The sequence below is a fragment of the Eublepharis macularius genome, chromosome 5 (genome assembly GCF_028583425.1).
Source record: "Eublepharis macularius isolate TG4126 chromosome 5, MPM_Emac_v1.0, whole genome shotgun sequence".
Taxonomy (NCBI): Eukaryota; Metazoa; Chordata; class Lepidosauria; order Squamata; family Eublepharidae; genus Eublepharis; species Eublepharis macularius.
The window spans coordinates 146,327,333-146,352,998 of NC_072794.1; the positions used below are offsets into that span (position 1 = coordinate 146,327,333).

Here is a 25,666-nt window from a genome sequence, read left to right on the forward strand (position 1 = left end):
GAAATTTCCTGGGTAACATTGGGCCAGTGAACCTCGCTCAGTCTAACCTACCTCATGGGGAGAACGATGTTATAAACCATTGTGGGTCCCAATTGGGGAGAAAAGTGGGGTATAAATAAACATTACATTCCAGTAGAAACAATCTATATAAATTGCCACATTAGCACAACCAATTTTATTCTAGTGATTTTACAGAAGATATTTAAATTATGAGAAATGTAAAAAATGTTATGGCTCTGCATAATGCTTCTGCTATCAAAAGTAGCAGGCGGCACATAGTGAATGTGGGCAATTTCTGGCAGGGTGTAATCACTGAGGTTTAGATAAATTGTGTTATGCCTTGTCCACTTGAAGAAGGTTCTTCATTTTCCTTCTGATCCATCGTTCTGTTACGATTTAGTCTAAATGTCCTTTTATTTACTGCGTATTTCATATAGGTTACTAAATACACTAACACTTTTGTTTACTTAAAGAGTAAGGTGCCTTCCCGAAATCCCTAGTTAATTCTCCAGCAATTAATTTTACTGGCAGTATTAGATTAATGCCTGAAGAAGGCTGTGAATTTGTAACATGATCTCCAGCATGACTCACCCGCACATAGATTCAACTTATTCATGACAGATGATGTTTTTCTAACTCAGGGGCTTTGTAGGGAAGCAGAACCAATGTTCGACTTGAGGATGTGTCATTTTGGGATATATAATTGCTACAGATAGGCAGCAACCAGGAAAGAATTTCATTCCATTCATGGGGATTAAAACAAAGAGCAAGTGATACCATTGGTATGATGAATTTTAAAATGCTGGCATTAAGCTAACACAGAACTCTTCTTAAATAGGAGTTCATAGCCATCTCTCTTTCTCTCTCTCTCTCTCTCTCTCTCTCTCTCTCTCTCCTCCCACCCCAGTTCAGCAAGCGCAGGCTGAAGCTGATCAATCCGAGTTAGGGAAGGAAGGTTTAAGGGAGGTTGCAATCCTGAACTCTATGTGCTTAAAAAGCAGGATGCCTACTGGATCCCATAAGGTCCCAGTATGACTCTTCCCTTTCCAGTACTGCACCTGGCCTGCTACACTTCCAAGTGCAATACAATTCAGCCAGGCCATTGGGTGTATCCAGTGAAGTTTATGGGCAATGGGGTCATAATACACAAAAGGAAGTACTTTTTTAACCTAATGAGTAATTGAACTGTGAAATTCAATGCAAGTGCACATAGTCATGGCCACACGCATAGATGGCTTCAAAAGGGGGTTCATGGTGGACAGGTCCATCAATGGCTGCCAGCCATGGTGCCAAAGAGAAACTCCATATTCAGAGGCAGTAAACCTGAATAGCAGGAGGCAACATCAAGGGGAGATTTTGGCCTCCATTCCCTGTTTGTTGGCCCTCCGTGACAACTGGTTGATCTCTGTGTGAAGGAGGACCCTGGACTAGATGGACCAATGGTCTGATCCCACAAGGCTCTTCATATGCCATTCATCTCCAGCTGAGGCCTTCTATCACCTTCTATTCAAGCCCCTGCTCTTCTGTAGACTCCTGCAAGTAGTTATACTCCTACTACAAATAGTTTATGCCAGGGACCTGGGAAAAGAGGCCCCATAGGAGCAACTCTGAACCTTTCTCTAAGCATGCAAGGTGCAGGACTGCAGCCTGTCTTCACTGGATTATAGTAGCCTGGCTGTGCTTTGAGATGCTGAGTTACATACAGCATCTGGAAACAGAGAAAGTTAAAAAAAAACTCGACTGGGAAATGAAGTACATGCTAATAATACAGTAAACTATTTTTCTATCTACCAATAAAGCCTTCTGAGTTAAGAATGTTCTGCAGTAGAGAGCAAGTTAAGGTCAAAGTAGTTAGCGTGGGTTCCGTATGTGTGCTGATGTACCTACATTACAAGCAGAGCCAAAGATTTAGGAAGCTTCCACATGGAGAGGATTGTTTGTGTGCCTCTCACTGCTGCTGTGAATGCAGAGGCATTTGCAGTGGCCATGGAACATCTACACATCTACACATCAATTCTGCCGTACTACCTGCTTGTGTGTCAAAAACCACCCGCCAAACCAGGGAGGTCTGACTTTCCTGTACTTGTTGTTCAAGCAAGAATCTCAGTTCATTACAAAACAGAGATGCGTTCTCCCATCTGTCTTAGATTTGGCAGGGTGGATCCCAGTTCTCGAGAATTCCATCCCAGTTGGATGGGGGAGGGGGGGTTACTGCTTGAATATGTTTCCCATAGAAATGAATGCACATGAAAAATGAATTGAATTGAACAAAATTAAATGTTTTTTTAAAGGAAAAATGGAGGGAGATGTGCAGATCCCTGTTTGAATCTATTATTTAACCCAGCTATTGCTTAACAATATTCCTTGCTTCTCTTCCCTCTTCAAGTTTTAAGTTTAGTTCTGCTTCCAATTATGCACAGGTTCACTTAATTACAAAGGGACATAGGAGACAGACTATCCCAGTTGGTGATTTTTTAAAGAAACTCTCAGTGCAGTCTATAGAGAGTTACGCCCTAAACAGAGTTAAACCCATTGACTTGAACAGTTTTAGAAGGGTGTAACTGTTTATGATTACACTGTACAGTTCTTCTTTTAAGAAAGAAACAATCTGCAGGCTATTCCTCTTCTTTTCCTTGTCCTTCAGCTCATTCCCTCCCCCTGCACACTTCATGATTTTCAGTACAAAAATAATATACGGCTGTGATGGTTTACAAGGCATGATAAACTTCGACTTATGAATGGGGAGCTCATTTTTAAACGTTTTACTAGCGATGAAAAGAAAATGTCTTTCAAAGAAACAAGACAAACAGATGTATTTTGGGAGGCTAATCAATACCACTGGCAGGAAATAATATTAGGACACATGTTCAATTCCTTTTATGTTGATATTATTTTCTGCTCCATCAAGAACTTACAATGGATGTGTAGATTTCTGTGAATGCATGAAGCACAATAAAACAAAGATCCTTGGTCTTTCATTTCCAGAATATGTGGGCAAAATTGCACACGAGTATTTGGTGATTTGGTTGGAGTGCTGAAAGTAGCCATTGAAGGATTCTAGCCTACAGTACTTTAAACTGGGAAACATGGTATTTAAGAAGTTTGCAGAGATAAATGGTGAGACTGTCCCAGAATTCATAGCTTCTATTCTGAGTCAACAGAGCAGTTTTGATCTCAAAATTAGGACAGTATTCCTCCATGCTGTTTAATCGAACATATGAAGCTGCCTTGTATTTAGTCAGACCATTGGTCAATCAAGCTCAGTACTGTATACTCTGATTGGCAGTGGCTCTCCATGAGCATAGGCTGAGAAGGGTTTTCTACAACTGAGACCCAACCGGAGAAGTCAGGGAATGAACCTGTGATTTTCCATAAATAAAACATGTCTTTCCTCAAAGCTATGGCCACATGGACATGGCAGAGGGGTGATGCCCTCTAGTTCTGGATACTGGTACTGCATGGTTAGTGGGGCCCTCCCCACGATTACTAAGATTAGGGACCAACACACCGAAACATAAATTAATGAGATTATTGGAACAAGGTTACCCAACAGGTAGCTTTATTCAGGACTAATTGTTAAAATGATGAAGGTCTTGTTCAGATTGAAACTTGGATTATATGGTCTGTTCCTGCAGAAGAAAGGACACTTCTCTAGGCTGACGAGGGAGCGATTTTTACCTACTCCATTGCCTATTACAGACTCCTTTTTCTCATATGGACCCTAATTCCTAGGAAGAGAATTTTGTGGTACTCAGTATTAGAAATAGTTATATTTCATTTGGTAGCAGAGTTACCCAGTCAGAAACATTCTCCCCAATGTACAGTAATTAATTTTCAGTAAATTAAACTGTAGAAAAGATAGAATTTACAATTATTGAGATAGATTCCATTCACAGCAATTTCTTGTAGAAGAAAGAACCCCAGTCTAAAAGTAAACTTTCCCCGTACCGCAGCTGACTAGTTCAGCATTGTGGCTGCTTAGATGTAAGAGGGAAATTCCCTATTGCAGGGGAAAGCAAGGTAGATGCTGCCTTTCCCTTGGAGAACACTAGGAAAGAAAGAGAAACTCTCAATGGAGACAGGAAGAGAAGAAGAGTCAGGAGGGGTTCTCACGTTAGACAAACAGAAGCTACTTACTTATTAGGAAAGTAATACATACATACAGAGACATATGTAACCCCCCCCCCCCCTAATGTCCAAGGCATATTGAGTTGCCTAACACAACAAGCAGCAGACTGTAGCAGGAGGAGAAAGTAGGAAAATGCCACTTAGAAATTCTCAGAGGACATTGAGCCAGTAGGCCTTTCTGGTGAGCTAAAAGGGGAAGGGAATGGTATCCAATACCAGAACTTTGGTACAGGGTGGGGTTTCTTCTATTGCCACTGTCTCAGCAACTCGTGGGATTTGCCATTAGAAGGACTAATCCACACATTCTTGATGGTCAGGTTCCACTCCAGGACAGATGGTCCATCTTGTCACCATTGGTAAATTTTGATTTAATGTGGAATCTGCCTTGGACCAGCATACCCTTGGGGTATTTCTCCACAAGGTTAAGAACTCATCCTCTTCAGAATGTGCCCTATAACTCTCTACCCTGTAATTCATTGTGCTAATTTTCTCTCCTTTTCTGTATGTGTGTAGAATGTACGTCAACCCTGAAACAATCTCCTTGTTCACCCAAAAGGAGATCTTTATCTGGTACTCTACTCCATCCTTTAACACAAATGACTGCTTCGTGAAACTCTCCAATTCACTTTTTAGGTCCCGTTCCAGTGGGTCAAGGGCACTTGCAAAAATCAAGGTCAGTTTTGTTACCACCAAATTGGGAGTACTGAGATCAGCAGCAATGGCTACATTTCCAAGTAGGATCTCCTTGTATGGGCATAAACTCTCAATGGTCCTTGCATGCTGTTCCGGGCAGGGATCTTGCCTTGTAATTGACAGAGTGCTCATCCTCTTCATTTTCAGCTACAAAATGGGCCTGTGTCTGCTGTCCCCCTCAGTGAACATTGCTCCACTCAGGAATCTTGTAAGATCGAAGCTTGAGCCAGTAAATTTTTAAGCAGCTCAAGATCAGACTAGACAATATGTGAATTCAGTAAGTAGATTTCCTGAATTTTTAAAATTGGTAAATAACAGAAGCAGAAGTGCCTGATTTATCAAGTCGAGACACCGAGAAAGCAAGAGATCAAAGTTGAGACATAGCAGTGCTTGGGAGTGAGCAGTATACAAGGTCAGCAGCTCTTAAAAAATCTACAGTCCGTTAGATAAGACACCTGGAGCTTCAATAAGCCTGTGAAAGGAAACAGTTATGGTATTGGCAATATGACATCAAGTTATAGCATGAAACATTGGTTCAGAACAACAGGTCTGCATTAAGTATGGCATGGATGAGGCACAGACATGACACTGGGGGCAGGGGGCTGATTTCACCTACTGTGCAGATGCAGTATCCACGAGGCAGAACTGAAATGCTGCCATCACACCTACTGTCCCACTATAACACTGTTCAGCAGCTTTTCAGGTCAAATGATAGTGAGGTGAGGAGATCAGAAACTCAGTTCACAAGAGAATGCAGCTGTCCAAGGTTTTATGAATCTATATATGACAGTTCTATCTGTCGTGTTGAGTAGATGGTCCATTCACACATACAAGTCATCACTTGATGTTCTTGTGCAACAGTGCTTATGAATATGCGAACCAGCCCTTGGGCTTTTACAGAGTTTCATCATAAACGTCTTGTCACTTGAGTCTGTGGAAATCCAAAGGAGGGAGATGGAAATTTTTGGGTAAATTGACAATTAAGTGGAGGGTGGTCTGTTTGTTGTCACATTTTGTATTTCACATTTTCCAGCCTTGGCTTATATGTGCGGAGAATTTAAAAGCAGTGAATACATCTTTCTCTATTCTCTGTGATATTGAATGGCTCATTGTTCTCTGAGTACAATATAACCAAGCTAAATCATATGCGTAGCTGTATCTCAACACTAGTGTACATGTTTGTGTGTGCTTTTAATAAACAGATATCTCTCAACTTAAGCTAGAACAAAATCTACAAGCAAATGACAGAAACTGCCAACTAGTCTCTTGTGTGAATCCTATTGTCCAGAATTCATTCTGAGCTGAATTCCTTTTGCAAAGGAGCCAACAGAGCATGAAATATGGTGGTCCAAGTCATTTTGCCGCATGCATTATTCTCTCGTGCATGATATCTGAGGCGCCCCATCTTTGCACTTTGTGTCTCTCAAATAGCCCCCTGCTGTCAAGTGGATTCAGGCCTGCTGTTCGTTTTTGAAAAGTCATTTCATACAATTATCCTTGTACATACTGATAGCTTTCACCGTCACAGCCACAGCTAATTAAAAGACATACTGTGTAAAAATTTAATTAGGATTCATGTTAGGATGAGTAACGATTTTTTTTTGGGTAGGGAGGGACACAACAAAAGTACTTGGCATTTCAGTGGGTTAGTGGGAAGGGGTGGGGTGGCAGTTTATTTATGACCTGCTGGTTTGATATTAAAGCTTTTTCATGAGTTATTTTGCCTGCTGTCTGAGACAACAGGAAACGACTAAAGGGACGGGATAGTGGTAGTGTGCGCTGTGTGTTGGCTTGTGTATTCCACAAGATCCAGCTGAATTGTGCTAGACTTGATGCTGTATTATATTATATTGCAGATTTATTTAGTCTGTTCCTCATTTACATAAGGCTCTGGGCAGCATTGTCTCTAGGCACCAATCTGCTTAGTTTCAACTGTGATGCAGCAGCAGGTGCTTCCAAACCATATGGGGGTAGAAAAGTCAGATTAAAAATATACTAAATAAACATTCACTAGTCCTCGAGACTGGGTGCACTGGTTTGAATTATGAGATCATGGAGTGGCTGCTCCGGGTCACATTATGTTAGTGCTTTCCTATCAATTAAGTATCAACGACAAACGGCCAGAAGAGTTGATGGTCCAAAACACAGGCAACCACCATTAAAGCTCAACTTGTCATTAATTACTAGGGAAACAGGCGGTGCTGAGCTTCTTATTGCTTTTACGGGCCATTTGTAGTGTGCGTAGGGGTGGGGGAGGAGACATTTGCCTTTCTATGCATTTCTGAACAAATATCTTTATTTCCATATGTAGACTGCAAAGTACTTTCCCTTTCAGATTATAGAGGAGATAATAATCAAGTAAATGCTGTCAAGTCGCAGTGAATTTATGGCAGCCCCTCATGGGGTTTTCAGGCAAGAGATGAGCAGAGGTGGTTTGCCGTTGCCTTTATCCATTACAAATTTGAAAATCAGACTCAGAATTTCTCATTTAACAAAAGATATTAGCATCTATATGCAGTATCTTCGGAACTGTTATTTGCCTCCTTAATTCAAATTTATGTGACTTGCCTTGATACCTTTTCAGGCAAAGTACATATCTTGTTGCAGTATTTATTATCTCATTGTTGCTAAAATGAGCCCTCACAAAGAAGTCATATTCTGATTTGCATCCTTTTGTCCTTCTAAAAAACTTTACTCAGATTCTTGAATATAGGAGTATGTACTGGTAAAATTTTCATTTCAGTTTCTAATCTGGGGTTTCTGAATGATTTATCATTGTTTTTTTCCAGGTGTGGAGTTGCTGGTTTGGCTCAAATCCATTGTTGTTGTTGTTGTTGTTATCATTAGTTTCAGACCTATTGTTTGCAATGAGACCTTTGAGGCTCTTTGGGGCAGCTGTTTTTTCAGTTAACAGCACCAAAACTATACAGAACCCAGTCCTGCCTCTCAACCCTTTACCTACCAAATTTGAGCACACACAACAATGAGATTTGGTGAGATTTGGTGTTTACAGACCCCAAAAATGCTTGGGGAAGGCGTCACGACTAGTGTAGTGAGACTGTGCATGTATGCATTGTTCTTTTCAGGGGGTTGTCAGAAATGAGGTCTGGGGCAGATGTGTTTGCACTTAACCAAAAACTGCATTAGTCCCCCTCCCTCTAAATGCATTAGTCCCCCTAAACCGTCAATCCACCGTCAATCCTCAAGTACACTGCATGCATGCATACGCATGCATGGACTTTGAAGAAGGCGAGTGTTGGCAGGCATACACTAGAGCAGGAAATTGGTGGCCCAAGCAGTATTGGGGTGGCAGCAGTGGCACCCAAGGAAGAGAGCGTTCCAACCAGTTCAGTGCAGTGACATTTTTAAAAATCCTAGTTTATGTTCACTTTTTCATAGCCCAAGTGCAGGTAGGCAGGTAGCATGATTGCCTGAATCCCCTTCCCCACTTAAAAAGACTTACAGTTTCCCCATAAGTTTTCCTTTTGCTGTGGGCAGGTAGGATTGTTTTCAAAAGGGTGGGGTAGGCCAATGGCTCACAGGGAGCTTGACTTAAGTTTGATATGGAACATTTGTTTTTAAATAATGTTTTGGCAGATGCTGGGGCAGGGGTTCCAGTAGGATGGAATTGTGAAAAGTAGATTTTGTTGTAAAATAGTAGAGTCCAGTAGCACCTTTAAGACTAACCAACCCTTAAGATTCTGCCTCCGTCGTCTTCAGCCTGAACAGGAGGACAATATAAAACAAAAGGAAGCTCCCTTAGCAACAAACTGAATAATCAAAGTGGAAACCCACAACTAAGGGATACAGTCAGTCAGGTTCTGAAATTCTAGTGTATTAAAGTGGCGCAGTGCAATGAATAAATAACAATACTATTATAAGCATATCAAATCACATAAATAAACAATGTGCAATAAACAGCTCATGATCTGCCAATACAGAAATATCCAATGGTGCAATCAAGTTCATATCAGAGTTCAAAGCAGAGATGAAACATAGACAGCAAACCAGAGAAGCCGTGAGGACCCCTCGTTCCTGTTCAAGGTAAGTTCTTAGATAGATGTACTCTTCTAATTTTCTTTCAACAGGTGGAACAAGGAGATGGAACACTCTGCAGGACCGAGACCCAACAAGGAACTGGTCATCAACAACGCTTGTTTCCAGACTGCATCAGGGGCCAACAGACCTCCTCACCAAACATCTCTGAGAATTGCAAATGTATAAGAATTTCTAATAAAACAACAGTATATCAGCTTGCTATATCACAACATTATACATTAAAGCTGTTATACATAGAGGAAAATCTCACCACTGCTGCCGCTGTTACAAACTTCAGCTGCAGTCTGTCACACCTCTTTTAATTGGCCATGCGCAAAGATTAGCCCAACAAACTGACACTTATGAGACACTCTTAAAGGGACATTCACACAGGAAAAAACCTTAAAGGGCCATACAAGAGGCAGAAACCCAAACAAAAAATGTGGTCGTATCACCACATGCAGAACAATGCAAACATCTGAAGCATGATCTGACAAGCCTCTACCAGAACACAGTCCCATTATAGAAAACAAGATAGATTAAACTCATGGTTGAGTCTGGAAGGTTGCATACTTTGAAGCTGGTGAATCCACCTCACCTCCCATTGCAGCAGCAACTGTGAAGCTCTGTGTGCAGAGCCCCTATGGGCTACAAAAAGCACTGTGTACTTAAATTCAGTTTCCTTGTGCTTAAGACCCACAAAGTGTTCCACTAATGGTGCATCAATTACTCTATGTCTAATTCTGGAAATATGTTCCAGAATCCTCACCTTAACTGGACGAATAGTATTGCCCACATAGAGTTTATTACAGGGGCATATTATGAGGTAAACTACTACCTCTGTCTGGCAGGTAGAGAAAGATTTTAACGTAATGGTCTCTCCATTAACCCTCACTTTTTTTCCTGACAGAGAAAGATTGCAAACACTCATCTGCCGCAAGGAAAATGTCCTGTGGTAGAAAATGATTGTTCTTTTGCCACCCGATGGTCTGAGTGTACTAGTAGGTCTTTAAGGCTCCTAGTTTTTCTAAAGCCTATGGATGGAGATGTTTCACACCCTGGAAGGTCCTGAATGATATACCAATATCTCCTAATAATTCTTTTGATGTTATGGGATAATGGGGTGAAATCTAGCCCCCATCTAATACGAGGAGCGACCACATGGTCTGTAGCTTTAAACAGATCCTCTCTAGTGATGTGGTTGACTCCTGACATTGGAGCACAGTGATGCATAGCATAGTTTTCGTTTCTGTTCTCCTTCCACAAGCTTTGCTACTTAGCCTGCCTGCCAGCATATGAAAGCAAAGCCATTACCTCTGTACAGGAGGGCTGGTTATCAATCACAGGTAGAAGTCTTGTTCATACAGTCTATGGTGGAATAAAGCCAGGGCCTCTGCCTCTGTCCCCTCAATCTTTGCAACCAAGCATGCCAGCCAGTGTGTGCAAGCAAATATTTTGTTTTTGGCTCTTCTGGGCTGGTGGGCTGCCTATAATGGCAAAAGAAACCTTAGCATCTGACTCTGTCTTCCCAATCTGTCCTGTGCCCTTCCAGTGTGTATAGCCAAGCCTTTGTCCAGGGCAGACTGGCCATTAGAACAAGTCCCTGGCAAGGGGGGGAAAGTTTTGCAAAGATTTTGAGGACTTATAATATTTATGAAAGGGCATGGTTTGAGTTAGATCTGTACTAGTAAATGAGTGTATATACATAATGCTAGTGCTTAGTTGCTATTTGGATTTTTGCTTAGGACAGATTTCTCTGATTTAGGAACTAAATTCCAGTTCCTGTTTTAGAAACAAAATGTGTGCCAAAATTTAATGCTGCGAAAATATATATTGATCTAGAAATCATATTCATATCATAAGTCCTATGTCCAGCCTCCTTCCTTCTACTTTTGTCCTCTGGCATCAGCATGGTACAGTACTTCAGAGTATTAAACTAGGATCTGGGAAAACCAGGTCTGAATACTTACTCTGCTGCAGAAGTTTGTTCTGTGACCTTGGGCCAATCACTCTCTCAGCCTATCCTACCACATGGGACTGTTGTGGGATTAAAACGGAGGAATGGAGAAAGATGTCATAAGCTGCTTTGAGTTCCTATTAGTGAGAAATGCATGGTTAAAATATTTGAAATAAAAATACATAAAATAAAAGGAAGGATAGTCCCAGAGTTGAAAACTCCTTTTGATAATCTCCTTGTTCCATGAAAACATATTTAAAATATTTAAAATATTTAACACACTTCCAACTTCATCTTTCACATCTTAAAGAAGCATCAAGAACACCTTAGTACATACCATGGCACAGTATAGCTGTTCTCATTGCTAGAATGTCATTTGGGGTTTGCCCAACTGTTTTCACTTTGGCTGTCCTATTTGTAGTGGATTTACATTTCTTTCTTTCAGTTAAAAACACCAAGTGCAAGAGTAGCGAGTACGACAAAGAACTGAGACAGGAAGAGGAAATCTTTAGTGACATACGGGAGTACAGACATTGGATGATTTCTGTCCCTAAGTCAGCAACTTTATGCATGCTTACTTAGAAATAAACATCAGTGGACTCACTGAGACTTTCTTCTGAATGATGATTCTGTTAGAGAATTTTGGGATAGCCTCCTCTATGCAATTCAAACTTATTGATCACGGCTGCTCAAAATCTGTGAGAAAATTCTTCTTTATATCCTATGTTTTGTGTTTTCTGTTGTCGCCTGTGCGCTATGTCAGACTGTGTTGAGGCTAAGAATCACACCAGACACTTGCATGGGTTAGAAATGGCCAAAACTTTATTGATTACAGCTGGATGGAGCATGGGCCTGGCATCTGGGCACGGATCCCTGTTGGCCTGGCTGCTGACCGATGCATCACCCACCAGCCTCCTGCTGGTACCTCAGCACATGTTGTTCCGTCACCGGCCCTGCCTGGTGACCCTTGTTTCCAGATCCATCGGAGTGAGCAGTCCCAAAGGCCCACTCAACCTGTTGGGATCCGGCCCAATGTGACTTCCACTGTATGCTGAAAGTTAAAACTTGTTTATTCAGAGATATTCAGTCCCAGCCTTGAGGATTCTTTCCCAGTTATGTTTTGAAATTAATGGTGGCAGCCAGAAGTGTTATTCTTACTATGTTCTTTTTGTTGCTGACTATAACCTGTAATTCTCTACTGTCCAGAAGACCATGTACTTTGACTTATTTGTTTATGGAACTACATGAGCTCTTACGAACTGTATACAATTTTTTCTGTGGTGATTGAAAGATATAAAATGCAGGTGACGTTGCTTCTCTGCATGCATTCAGATACCAAACCTGATTGCATCAAGTCTTATTGTGAATAAGCCTTTCTTTTCCATGATTCCCAAGTTTATGCCTTGTTTTCTCAGACTAGTAGTGAAGTGGGGAATTCTATAATTGGAGATTCTATAATTCTATAATTGGTGTTGGTTTAAATTCACCTTCAGATTCATAGGATTGGGCTGCACAGTAAATACTGGAAATATGTTGATTTAATTTTTTCTGTTAAAACATGACATTTTGAAAATGCCTTTTGGGTAAGAGAGCTGCTATTGTTTGCTAGATGTTTATTCATATCATATGAATCCTTAAGTTCCATGGTCCCCAAATTCTATGAGCAGAATAGGTTCCTGTTGCATGCTACAGCAAGTGGCATCCCATGAGTGTCCTAGGCGATAATTTTTACTCCAACTGCAGACAATATTTTAGACAAGCAGAACTCCATGTGTAGATCTTTTAATGCACAATTCCAAGAGAAGTAATCAAAAGAATATAACTTTGGATCTTCAGCTTTAGTTCCCACAATGTCTTGCTTGTTTTTCTATTTGGAGTAGACAAGAGGGCTCCTCTGAGTCAGAAACAGCCCATATGGAAGAAGAAACCTCGGAGGTCAAAAGGAATAAATTGATATTAAGATTTTTTTAAATTTTTAAATGTATTTTTGAATTTCAAAGCACAAAGTGCTAAAGTGTCAACATGCAATTTCTAACAATTAATACACATAAATATCAATAGATCATCCCATAAATATCCAATAAATATCCAAATATACAATTATGTACAAATACAATCAGAAATCCAACCAGTAAAGTTCCATCCTATGCCAACAATGCAAGTCTTCCAGGGATGTACTCCATGATGTAATTATGTTTGCTTGTTTCTTTATAGGTGTTCAAATGGAGTTTTCTTCAAAGGACAATGCAGTCCAATGGTTATATGGCTAAGCATGAGCTCAAGAGTCTGACGGGTACGGCCAGCTTGTTATTCCGTTTCGGCAAATTCTTTATCAAAGGCTCTTAATTATACATAAATCACTCCAACACCCAGATTTTCATCTCCAGGAAAGAATCCGGTGGACCATCACGGAGTACATCTCTGGAAGACTTGCATTATTGGCATAGGATGGAACTTTACCGGTTGGACTCCTGATTGGTAATTGTATATTTGGATATTTATTGGATATTTATGAGATGATCTATTGATATTTATGTGTATTAATGATTAGAAATTTCATGCTGACACTTTAGTACTTTGCACTTTGAAATCCAAAAATACATTTAAAAATTTAAAAATTCTTAATAACAATTTATTTCTTTTGACCTCCGAGGTTTCTTCGTTCATATTGGTTGTTTTTCTATTTGAGCAGGTTCTTTCCATGTCTGGATTATAATTGGTTTTTAAGATAGATCTGTCTGTTATTGCATTCTGTTCACACCATAAATCTGTAATCTTTACATTAAACTCAGTAATCAGGGCAATTGTACAGCAATTGCAATCATAACCCTGTGCTCAGCTTATTCGCACAGAATTACCAAATTTCTGTGTACAAATTAGTTAACTGTAAGTGCAAATAGTTAATGAGGAACATTCACATGGGTGGTTTGCCTGATTTGAGCATGCCATCATAGCAAATGAATGAACACGCTTATGTGTTTAGCCAAAATTCCATTAAAACGGAATCTGTGCTGGAGGGCATTAGCAAGCATGTGTTGTGTTCCCTCTTTATTGGTTTAGATTTTAAACTGTCCCACCCCTAAGCTTGGGAAACAGGAAATCTGACACCCTTTTCACAGCTGGCTCCTCTTCTTTGCCTTGCCTGAAAAGCAGAAACGTAGCAGGTGAAAATTTTCCCCAGCATGCTAAGAGTCATTTGAATGAAAGTGTGAAAATGTAGTACTAGCATGCGTTATTGTTCACCTAATTTTTAATGGGTGAAGATAAACTGTTAATTGGAAGTTTAAGTAAGTGTAATTGCATTTGTTCATAGAGCTAATCTTGTCTCTCCCTCCCCTTCCGCTGTGGTCTTCCCTCCTGTAAAGTGCCCACATAACACACTGAAGGTGCTGTATTGATTAAATAATTGTAGTAATTATTATCATTATCATCTTGGTTTTCGCCCATGCAGCCATCTAGCGCAACATATTATTACAGCATATCAGAAAAAGATAGCTTATAAGGGACGCATGAGTTTCAACTAGCACTGGAGACAGATTTGAACAACTGCTGCTAGCATGATGTAGTGGTTAGAGTATCAGATTAGGATCTGGGAGACTCAGTTCCCACTCTGCCATCAAAGCTCGCTGGGTGACCAGCAAGGACAGTCCCTCACAAGTCAGTCTAACCTACCTCACAGGGTTGTTATGAGGATAAATTGCTGTGGGCCCCCACTGGGGAGAGAAGCAGGGTATAAAAGAAGAAAATAAATATGTATATTCTCTCATATTATATTATAGGGAAGAACAGCTATTGTGGCCTTGCCCCAGGGGCCTTTTGCTCTTTTGACATCTATTGGCTCTAACCCACTAAAATCTGTGTAGCACTTTCTCTGCTCCATCTTAAACTGATCTTTTAGATTTAGGATTTTTATCATGCCCAAACAATATTTTTTTAAAAATAGAACAAGGCCTGCAATAAAAAAATACATACTTTCTGATGCAGTAACTTTGTATTCTCTCTCCCCTCTCATACTATGATTCTTTGTCACTTTCACTCTTTAATTCTTAAATTGGGCACGCATACAATGTTATTTTGCTTGAGTATCAGCAATGCACACTGATTTTTAAAAAGTGTATAGGAGTGTCCTTTTCTTTGGTTAAAATACTAGGAGGAAAGTAGCTTTCTTGATCAATGAGTTTGAAAGAAGAAGCAGCAAAGGTACACCCCCCCTTTATGTTTACTAATATAAAATCAAATTGTCCCAAAAGGGAATGGAAGAAAATTACCTATTTACTATAAATGCTGTGCTCTGAATTGAACTGGTAATGTATGATTCCCCAGATGCTGAAATTCTACCTGCTTTTGAATTTGCATTTTAAAAGGAGGGAGAAAAAAAATTGCCATCATCTTTTGCAATGAGCCAAACATTGTCATTCTGATTTTGCTAAAGCTTGTCTGGCATCTAGAAATGGATAATTGTACTGAGCTGGAAATTCTTCCAGTCCTTCATGCTTAGGAAAGAATTCAGCCAAGCTTCTTGAATTAAAAAAAAAACAAGCTCACCAACCCACATCAGTAGCTCTGCAAAACTACAGACCCAGTTGCATTTTGAATCAGACAATCCAACTCTGTATTAGTATTAGTACAATCATGTTGGGCTGTTTTTGTGGATTAATGCTATTGTGGTTGTTTTGTGTTGTATTTGATTGTGAGGTTGCATTGATTTTGTAAGTTGCCTGAAGCATTGTTAAGAAACAAGATTAAAACACACACACACAATTAAAATAAACCAATTTATTCAGGATTGAAGTGGGCAGTCTGAATCAACTTGAATAACCCCACAATTTTAGAAATCCCTTAATTAAAATAATTCTCCAGACCACCACTCCAGGCTAAAGTGAGATAGGCAGGCACTTCCTGGATGAATTGAGTCAGAGTGGCTTGTATTACTTGTGGTATGGTTTAGGGCAGAATTTCAAGTGCTGCTTATGTGAGGAAAACATGAAAGTTCTGATCATATTAATCATTAAAAAAAATAGATCCAAGGGAATGACTTTGGTAATTTGAACGATTACCACTGGAACTCTGAAGGGAGCAACTTTTCACTCCTGATATGTCAGACTGAGCAGTAATGGATTCAAGATGGGGACGGAATAGATTTAGGTTGATAAAATATTTTCTCTCAAGTACTTTGTTATTTTCCAAGCTGGGTTGTAAGAAGCTACTTAGATTCACATGAAGGCATTCCCAATCATTTGAAACGCTTTGGAAACTTCCCTCTGTTTCAAAAGCAATTTGCCATGCCACATAGAGCCATAGTGGTAAGGTTGCCAGTTCTGGGTTGAGAAATTCCTGGAGATTTTCAGGGAGGGGCCTGGAGAGGGTGGGGCTTGGGGGTGGGGCTTCATGTTCCAAAGCTGCCATTTTATCCAGGGGAACTGATCTCTGTTTTCTGGAGATCAGTTGTAATTCCAGGTGGTCTCCAGGCCCCACCTGGAGGCTGGCAACCCTACATTATGGTATAGTGGTGAGAGAGTTACTAGGGTTTGGGAGATGTGGTTTCAAATCCCTGCTCAGCCATGGTGGCTGCAATCCCTAGAACCCTTTCCTTGAATAACATGGGACTTACATCTGAGTATACCTGCTTAGGATTTCTCCCTGTGTGACTTAGAGCCCTGTAGTCACTGCCTGTTAGCCTAACCTACCAAGAAAGGGAACTGTAAGTACAAAACTCCCCAGGCCTGAGGAAGCCAAGAAACTAGGCCGCTCACTTGCCTCATTTGTTCTCATAGTCTCACTTGGTATGATGTCTTTAATCTCTGGACTTCAGAAACCCATAACCTCTCACTTTAATCTTTTACTTGTCTGGAATCATAGCAAGCTGTTTCCTGCAGCAAGAGAGCGCTTGCTATGTTTCTCAGTCAAGGAAAGGGTTACAGACAGTAGTATTTATGGATTCTGAGAGAGACTTTTCTCTCTGTTCCATTAATGACTGTTGAGTTCTATCTCTCCCTCATGCCTGTGCCTTCAGATATGTGATGGAGGGCAGAGAGAATCTTTTTTCAGGAGCCTGTGGAGACTCTCAGCAGCTCTGCTCACAACATCTTTGTGTTAATAAATGGCAGGGAGGAAGCGATGTGTGCTGCCTCATGATCTTTATACCTTCTTTAATTTGCTAAATATAAACCAGCCCTTAATGGTTTTGTCTACTCTGTGGTAACTCAAGGATGTAGTTCATGAGTGTTCTTGTTTTCATAATGGATAACTCAAACTGAGAAAGACTTGCCTAGGGCTACACAACAATTCCAATCCAAAGAAATATAGTCATGCATAATTCCCATAGAAATGAATGGATTTTAAACTAGCACAATCATAAATGCAGGGTGGAGCAACTGGATGTGCTAATTCATCCGACACATTGGCCGTTTCCACACGGCTTACTGCTGCTCGTAACAACCCAGAAGATCGTGCAAAAAGTGCAGAAGATCGTGTTTTCTCGCGCAAGATTTGCGCGATGTCACATGATGTCGTGCAAATCTCACGTGAGAAAACGTGATCTTCCACGTTTTTTGTGCGATCTTCCAGGTTGTTACGAGCAGCGATAAGCCGTGTGGAAACGGCCATAATTTCAGGTCACCAGGAAAAAAAAATAAACACCACCAATTACTTTATGTCATTGGAGTTTTCTTCTAAATGTTCTTAGGAACATTTCTGGTTAAAAGAAAATCCAATTCATTAAAGCTACTGTGAGTTAGCACTCGAACTGTATATAATAGGAGTATACATGGTCAACATTTTCTGTGAATGGGGCAATGTGTATTTTTCAGGCATGTACAACTTCAGTACATGTGGATGGAATCCCAGATTTTTGAGGGAATGCATTTGTGCATATTAAACCACAGAAAATGCTTGTGTTTCCCTATTCACAAATCGGCAGGGCTGAGTGTAACATGCAACCCTATTACACGCAGTTGTAGCACCACAACTGAGCATCTACTGAGGAAGTTCTGGCTATGGTCTTGGCTGCAGGCAATGAGTCCTGCTGATTTTAATAGAAGTTCAACTACATTTCTATGGACAGTTGTTAATGAATCAATAACAGACTCATTAGCAGTAGAGATGTTACTATACATACTATTACATTTCAAAAATTCCAATTTCAGACAAGAGCTCTCCTTTCTTGAGATGAAACTGTAGTTTCTTCCCCAACTATACTTAGAAAATTTAATAGAAATATCACTATTAAAATTGATGCCTGTTTTTGTATATAAATGGCATATGACACATGGGCTTATAATGGTATAAAATGGATGAATAAAATGGGGAAATCAGCAAAGAAAACAGTCAGGATGAAAATACAACAAATACTAAAATTAATGACAAATGACTTAGTCCTATATCACAAATTTAGAACCCACAACTCCTACTCCAGAAATAACTCCCTACCCATTGAATGAACATTAAGATTTCCCTACTTTAAATTAGGAATAGTTTTAGTTTGTGTCCCTTTCAACTTTCTCATAGAAGGAGAACAAAATGAACTACAACGTAAGTACCAAGGAATGATTTGCAGAAGTTGTCTTAGACTAGAGGTGAATGAGTTTTTTTCTCTTGTGAAAGAAGATACTGTGCCACAATATATTAATGTAATCCCTGTCTTAAATAATTCATTGTAATAAACAGTAACATTATTTGCATACTTTACCAATAAATAATTGAGTACCAATATCATTTGGGTCAATATACATTCATTTTAATCTAGTACCTTAATAATACATTCCTACTTTATATTGCCGTCTGAATTTTTATGCTATTACTTGGACGTTGTGTTATGTTCTTTTATTAAAAAGTAAATATGAAATTTTATTTACTACCATTTAAAGCATGCTTGCATATTATTCTAGGCTGATGTCTCAGTGTGCATTTCTTAGGAACAGCTGTAAGAGCTAAGAATTTGATTAAAAATTATGGGGAGGGGAGGTTGCTTTAACAAAAAAAAAGGGAGCTGTCGACTCAATTGAATCTCAAAGTCAAATTCCAGCATGTGAGAACAATCCTAAGCAGAACTACTCAGAAGTAGGCCCTTTTCTAGTATATTATTTTATTACTCCTAGGAAAGTGTTCATAGGATTGCAGCCTAAATCTTAGCTCTTCAGAATTATATTAGTACATATAAATCAGCTGAGTAACCACTAGATATATTCATGACTTTAAGAATGGTGATTGGTTGGTTCTCGGTTCTGAAAACAAGTCATACAGAACATATGGCAATCCTCCAAGCCATTTCAAAATTTATGAGAGCCACTTCCAGAGTCCACTCCTATGTCACTCTGGTAACATATTAAAGAAGCACAGTATGGGTGTAGTGGTTAAGAGTAGAGATGGGCACGAACAGCAATACGAACAAAAAAAAGCCACGAACAGTCCAATCTGCTGCTTGCGAACAAGCTGTTCGTGAGGCCCCATTCTAAATGAACAGGTAGTCATTACAAGCTTCATTCGTTGCTGTTTGTCTTGCTGTTCGTCACGCCAGACAGTCTGGCACCTGCAATCAATTCCCTTGGCAACATAGGCAGAGATTGTCTGAACTCTGTCTGAACTCCTGCTGTTGCCCTGGAAACCCCAATCTAAGCCCAATTTAGCTTGATAAGCAGGTCTTCCTTCCAAGTGTGGAGCTCCAAAATTGTTACAACAAGGGAGCAAAGAGCAGGGGGGAGGGGGGCTCCCAGCTCTGGCTTTGCAGACAATGGAAAAGGAGAGAGACAGCTGCTGTTGGCATTTTGATAGAGTGCATTGGAGCTTGCATTTTCTTTGTGTGTGGTGGGATAGGGATCTAACCCTTCAAGTTCCAGGGCTGCTGCCAGGCCCTGGGCCAAGCTATTTTTTGTTATTGGTACCTTTCCTGCTGCCTGCTCAGTTCAGGTTTCTGGGAGTGGTGCAGTAGGGATCTTAACTTGGATGATGGCTGGAGGAGAGCCTGCTGGCCCCCATGAACAGCCAACCATGAACATGTTCATGAACAGGGCCATGTTCATGGTTGTTCATGAGTCTCTGTTCGTGGATGGCAATGAACAACGAACCAAGATTTCTTAGAGAACCAAGATCCAATAAACTGGATTTCACAATTACAGGATGCTGAACTACAGACAGTGCAATATATATAACTAGCAAAGCAGTCTAAAGGGGGAGGAAACCAAGACTGTCTAACAATTTCACAGGCAATTAAAATAGAAATTTTATTCCACATTTAGAAATTGCCCTTCTGCAAAATTCTGTTTGATTGCATCCTTTTCTCCTCTATGTAAATGCCCTCTATATTATACGTTCTACAAAATGAGAACAGTGTGGGAGCCTTTATTACCTCATCAGGCAGGCCAATTCACAAGGTGGGAGCCACAATAGAGAAAGCTTGACTACAGGTCACAGTTGTTTTTAGCCTTTTGCAGAGTGGCCACCTTTAAGAGGCTTTGCTCAGATGAGCAGAAATGTCTCAGTGGAACATATCAAAATAAGTGGTCGTGAAACATTTTGCAGGTAATAACCAACATTTTTAATTGAGCCCTAATCAGGAACTAACAGAGTAATTGCAGAATAGGAGTGATGTACGTACTCCACCTAGCTTCTGACAGTAAACAAGCCACGGCATTCTGCATCAACTGAAGTTTCTATGTTGTCTTCAAGGACAAAGCTTGAAGTAAGTAAATCAAAAGTAAATTACAACAGACTAGCCTTGAGGGTACCGCAGTGTCGATCCAGAGTAAATGGCTTGACTGTGGTATGGAAAGTCATTCTGTCCTTTCACGGTGCACAAGTATTGCTAGATTACCTGAGGTTCAGTCCCTAAGATTTGTTGTGGGGGGGGGGAGCATAAATTTTAGGGTTCAAGTTGGAAACTACTGGTGGCACTTCCAACTTTTTAAACAAAAGACCTTAAACATCTTTTAACTGATCCCAGTGCAGGATTGTTTTCACTTCCCCATATGCTTTCAATTGTCATTCCCATATGTTTAGAGATCATCTCCCCTAAGAAGAGCAACAAAGACAATAAGTATAGAAATATAACATTGGATCCAGCCTGCTTTTCCATTCAGTTTCACTGGATCCTGCTCCTTTCTACAGTCCTCATCCCACATGGATTTTATCCAAGCAGTACACATGACCTCCAGCATAGCCTTTTGGTGATCAAAGGGGATCCTCCCCCTTCTCTTTTTCATCAGTGGAAAACCCTGGTTGGATCGAGCTAATATGCTGGAAAATGGAGGGGGGGGGGTTAAATTAAAAAAAAAACAGCTGGAAAAGGGCCATGTGAAAAACAGTTGTTTCTCGATCTTTACACTTTTATTTAACACCTTCACCAAGAAACCTTGAGAGGAAAGATTCCCCAGAAACTTTGAGTCAAACTATGAATCCCAATTGGATTTTCATAGAACCAGGCCACTTGGAAGCAGCTGTCACTGAGCAAGGTAATGTTTGAACCATACTTTTTAGACAAAATGTGGTCCAAGACAAAGTTAAGAACAGGACAGTATCCAGCAACAAGGGACATATAGACAGGAAACACACATTCCAGCACAAATTACATTCACCAGTTTGTTCTCAAAATACAGGCAGGCACATACAGAAAGGGACAAAATTTTCACATGTACATGCCTAGAGATACCCCATCAGCTATTGGGTGTGTGGAAGGAACAACCCTGGCAAATGGTGAGAGGGCAGTGGGGGAGGGACAAGAGGGCATGTGTGTGACATTGGTTACATTGCTCATGTCACAACATCACTTCTGGGTACAAACTAGGGTTGCCATCTCCAGGTTGGAAAATTCCTAGAGATTTGGGGGTGGAGCTTAGAGAGGGTGGGGCTTGGGATAGGAAGCTGGGTATAATGCCATAGAGTCCCACTTCCAAAGCAGCCATTTTCTCCAGGGGACCTAATATCTGCGGCCCGGAGATCAGTTGTAATTCCAGATCTCCAGGTCCCACCTGGAGGTTGGCAACCTAGTACAAACAGTAGCTCTAGGAATTGCTGGGAATCATAGAGTTTGGGTTTTTTAAATTTTATTTTTCTCCTTCCACTTCTGAGTGGTGGTGGGCAACGGGGCATACTGGCAGGAGGCCTCCCACCATCAGTGGGAAGTCTGGTAAACCTACCTATAGTTCAGGTACTGAACAAAGTGATCTAACATGGTCTTAATGTCCAGGGGAAGCAAGAATCTTTTCCTCAGGTTTAGCTTTTCTGAAGCCCTTTCAGTAGGGGAAAAACTGCAAAATTCCTGCACTGGCAGGATTAAGACATGAGATCCATTGGTTCCAAAGGCAAAATAGTACTAATTTTGCTCTTCTGCCTATCAGGGAGTTCTGCACTGTTGCTTCAGTAGAACAAACCCATTGAGGTGTAATCCCATAGTTCCCATGAACCCACAGAAGCTGTCAACTTTTGAGGAGACAGCAACTATAATTCAGTCTTTTTTATTATTGCCACAGAGGCAGTCATTTTTCGCTAAGCAATGCTGAGTGATGTGTGGCAATTTTTATGATCTTGTGTGGGGATTAGAGAGTTGGAGCTGAACTCATTTTCCTTCGAGTCGCATATTGGCCTCGAACCATGGTTCATGGACCGTGCTGATAAAAAGCAAATGATTTTATTCTGTTCGCATTAAATTCAAACTTCAGGCCTCAGAGACCTGCAGGGGGAAAAATAATAAAGTATTAACTTATCTTATAAAGCTGAATTCTTTAAGGAATAGTGGTCCTTCAGCAGGCGGACATGGAGAAAAGAAAACGCTAAACCATTTTAGGAGCCTGAAGTATGTATTGTATTATGGATAAAGTGAAATGAAGTGTTAACACTTAGAAAGGGCAGCTGTTAACTAGAATCAGGCACATAAATTGTAGTAATATTGCTAGCAATGCTGTGTAAATCTTCCTACACCTAATATGAACCCCCAATTAATAAAGTATTGTCAAAAGGAGGGGGATTTATGAACCTGGAAGAAATAAGCAAAAATATAACTTAGTTCTGTAGATATTAGTGATATTCAGTTTAGAATATGTGACACTGAGTGCAGATATATTCATTTAAACTTAGTGTAGAATTTTGGTGCTTACTTCTTGTGTGCCCTCCTTTGCGTTAGCGATGGGATTTCCATCCTTTGTAAGGACTTAGAAAAGAATAAGGGTTAGGGTTAGAGTAATAGCTGAGTGTATGTGGAAGAGAGGGGCATTTTTTACCCACCACGCAGCTAATTATCTTCAGTGCCCCAACTCCCCTTTTCCTGCCTATGCACTTGTGTTGCCTCAGGGCCCAAACTATCTTTTCCTTCCTGTATTTAATATTTGCTTGTATGGAATAGCCAGCATGCAGTGATTGAATCTAAAATTCAAGTGATTTTGCCTTTTTCTAGCATCTCCTTATTATCTCTTGCCACTTTGCACCCCTGTTATTGCCCTCTCAACACTTTCTGCTTTCTCTTTTGCTGCTTCTTTTCTTACCCTACTCACAATTTTTGGTTCCCCCTCTCCCTACCTCTTTGGCGCTTTTCACTCCCTCTTTCCCCACCCCCTAGTGACTTTCCCCTAACTGAATCCCACACCACTCACGACTTTTGCCCTGCCTTGCCTATCACTTCACTGCTTTCTTTCCCTTTTCCTGTCTTGTCACTGTTTTTCTTTTCCTTCACATCTCCCAGTTGCTCCTTGCTGTTCCTTTCAATGATGAAAACTTCCCATCGTGGTGGGTTTGCTATGCAATACCACAATGTCTGCCATGATCTTGTGAGGTTTTGAGAGATTTAGAAATCTCTACTAGGGGGAGATTTTTTGTTTGGGATTTTTCTGTAATCCTGAAGGTTATCCCAGATTTGTAGGGAAAAATCCCTTCTCTGTACATGACGCCATTGTGCAGATTTTTAAATTAGCATTCTGAAACCATATTCAGAATGAGATATATTGATAACACATGTGGGCAAAAATAATGAGATGCTAGAAAAGGCAAAATCACTTGACTTATGCTAGAAAGTTTCATAAAAATGCAAATCTGAATTTTGAATTCAAAATTTCCCATTCAAAATATGAGAGACAAAGCAGGGAAAAAATCCGGTTTTCAGTATTTGTTCCTATTCTAACACATTTGTCTAGTGTTCATTAATTTAAACAATGCCCGACTGCAACAAGGGAAGATGGAGAAATCATACTAATTGGATTTAAAGTGACCTATCTAACCAACCTCCACAGCCAGCCATGCAGATGCTGGCTCATGTTACACATGTTGCAACTGGTACTCCTTGGATGATGGTGCTTGATCAGTACACAGCACCATCTGTTTCCTGTGTTTATTTTCCAAACCAGCGCTTCTGTGGGAGTTTAGCAGTTCAGCCATCACGTTTTCAAGGCTGAAGTCTAAATTGCTAAATGTGTTGGGATTATTTTTCCTCTCCTACTTCTTTGGCTGTGGAACTATGCAACCCCTTCTTAACAACAAAAGTTGTTTAAAATGATTGTGCAGATCTTGGAAAAAAACAGTTTCTTGCTAAAACATGAATAGTTGATATAAGCAAATGTTAAATTCATTTGCATTTTGCATTCACTCACTCACCTCTTCTGTATACAACCTTCCAGAACTGTGCTGTCCGCTACAGACTGGAGAGTGTGCATAGAATTTTCTTATACAAAAGAGCAAAAACTTATTCACAACATTTTGTTGTCATCTTCCAATGTAGGGCTGAAGTAGTTGAAGGGCTGTGTAGTTGCCATGGAAACTGCCATTGGTGAATTTAAGAAATTACTCAAGAAACAAACAGGATGGGAAGAGGGCTTTGGGACCAGTTCTGATATTGCCAGTCAACAGGGCTTTTTTCTGGGAAAAGAGGTGGTGGAACTCAGTGGGTTGCCCTCGGAGAAAATGGTCACATGGCTGGTGGCCCTGCCCCCTGATCTCCAGACAGAGGGGAGCTTAGATTGCCCTCCGCGCCGCTGGAGCGGCGCGGAGGGCAATCTAAGCTCCCCTCTGTCTGGAGATCAGGGGGCAGGGCCACCAGCCATGTGACCATTTTCAAGAGGTTCTGGAACTCTGTTCCACCGTGTTCCAGCTGAAAAAAAACCCTGCCAGTCAAGCATCCATGAGATAGTTCACAGACAGTAGTAGGAACACATCCAAGTTTCAATGGGTCATACTTATAGATCTTATTTTATCCTGCACCCTACATTCATCCATCTATGGTTTCAGACTAAAGATCTATCTAGTCTAGCTTTCTGTTTACAAAAGTAGCTAATCAGATACTTCTGGGTCCTCAACTGTTGAGAGGCATTCCCGTTTTTTTCCAGTACCTGGTATTCAAAGAAATGCTGCATCTTATCATGGAGGTTGAACCAGCATTTGGACCAAAGACTTTCTTGTGTGTATAGCCATGGGAAACATGCTAGCAGCCAACTGGTAGAAAGCAATGTCATCAAAATAGTGGACAATCCAATCTGAACAGTAAATCAAATCACTTTGAAATCAGATCACACACTGAACTGTGAAAATGTAATGGTGAAGCAATTAAAACCATCTGGATTCCCTCTCAAGGAGGGGACGAATGTCACATTCCTAATGCTTGCTATAGAAATCTAGACAATGGCTTGGATCTAGCATTGTGGATCTAATGAAGTAATTCCTGGTGTGACAAGGAAAAACTCTGGAGCTCGCTCCCATGCACTCCAGACCTCCTGGGCCCTCTCTACTGGCCAGACGAGTGGTGGCAGGGGTGGAGGCTGGGAGCAGGGGATGCCCCGCTCCCACTGGGGGACTGGTAACCCTAGTCTCAGGACTGCTCTGCTCTGGCTCCTTGACCTGAGCAATGCATTGCTCTATCACAGACTGAGCTGTTCTTGT

The 25,666-nt window shown here is 40.6% G+C and overlaps 1 pseudogene; it reads right to left on the reverse strand.

Moving 5' to 3' along the window:
* Positions 1 to 4,373: 4,373 nt before the first annotated feature.
* The window catches only part of LOC129330419 (rho GDP-dissociation inhibitor 1-like), a 44,897-nt pseudogene continuing 23,604 nt past the window's right edge, over positions 4,374 to 25,666 (reverse strand).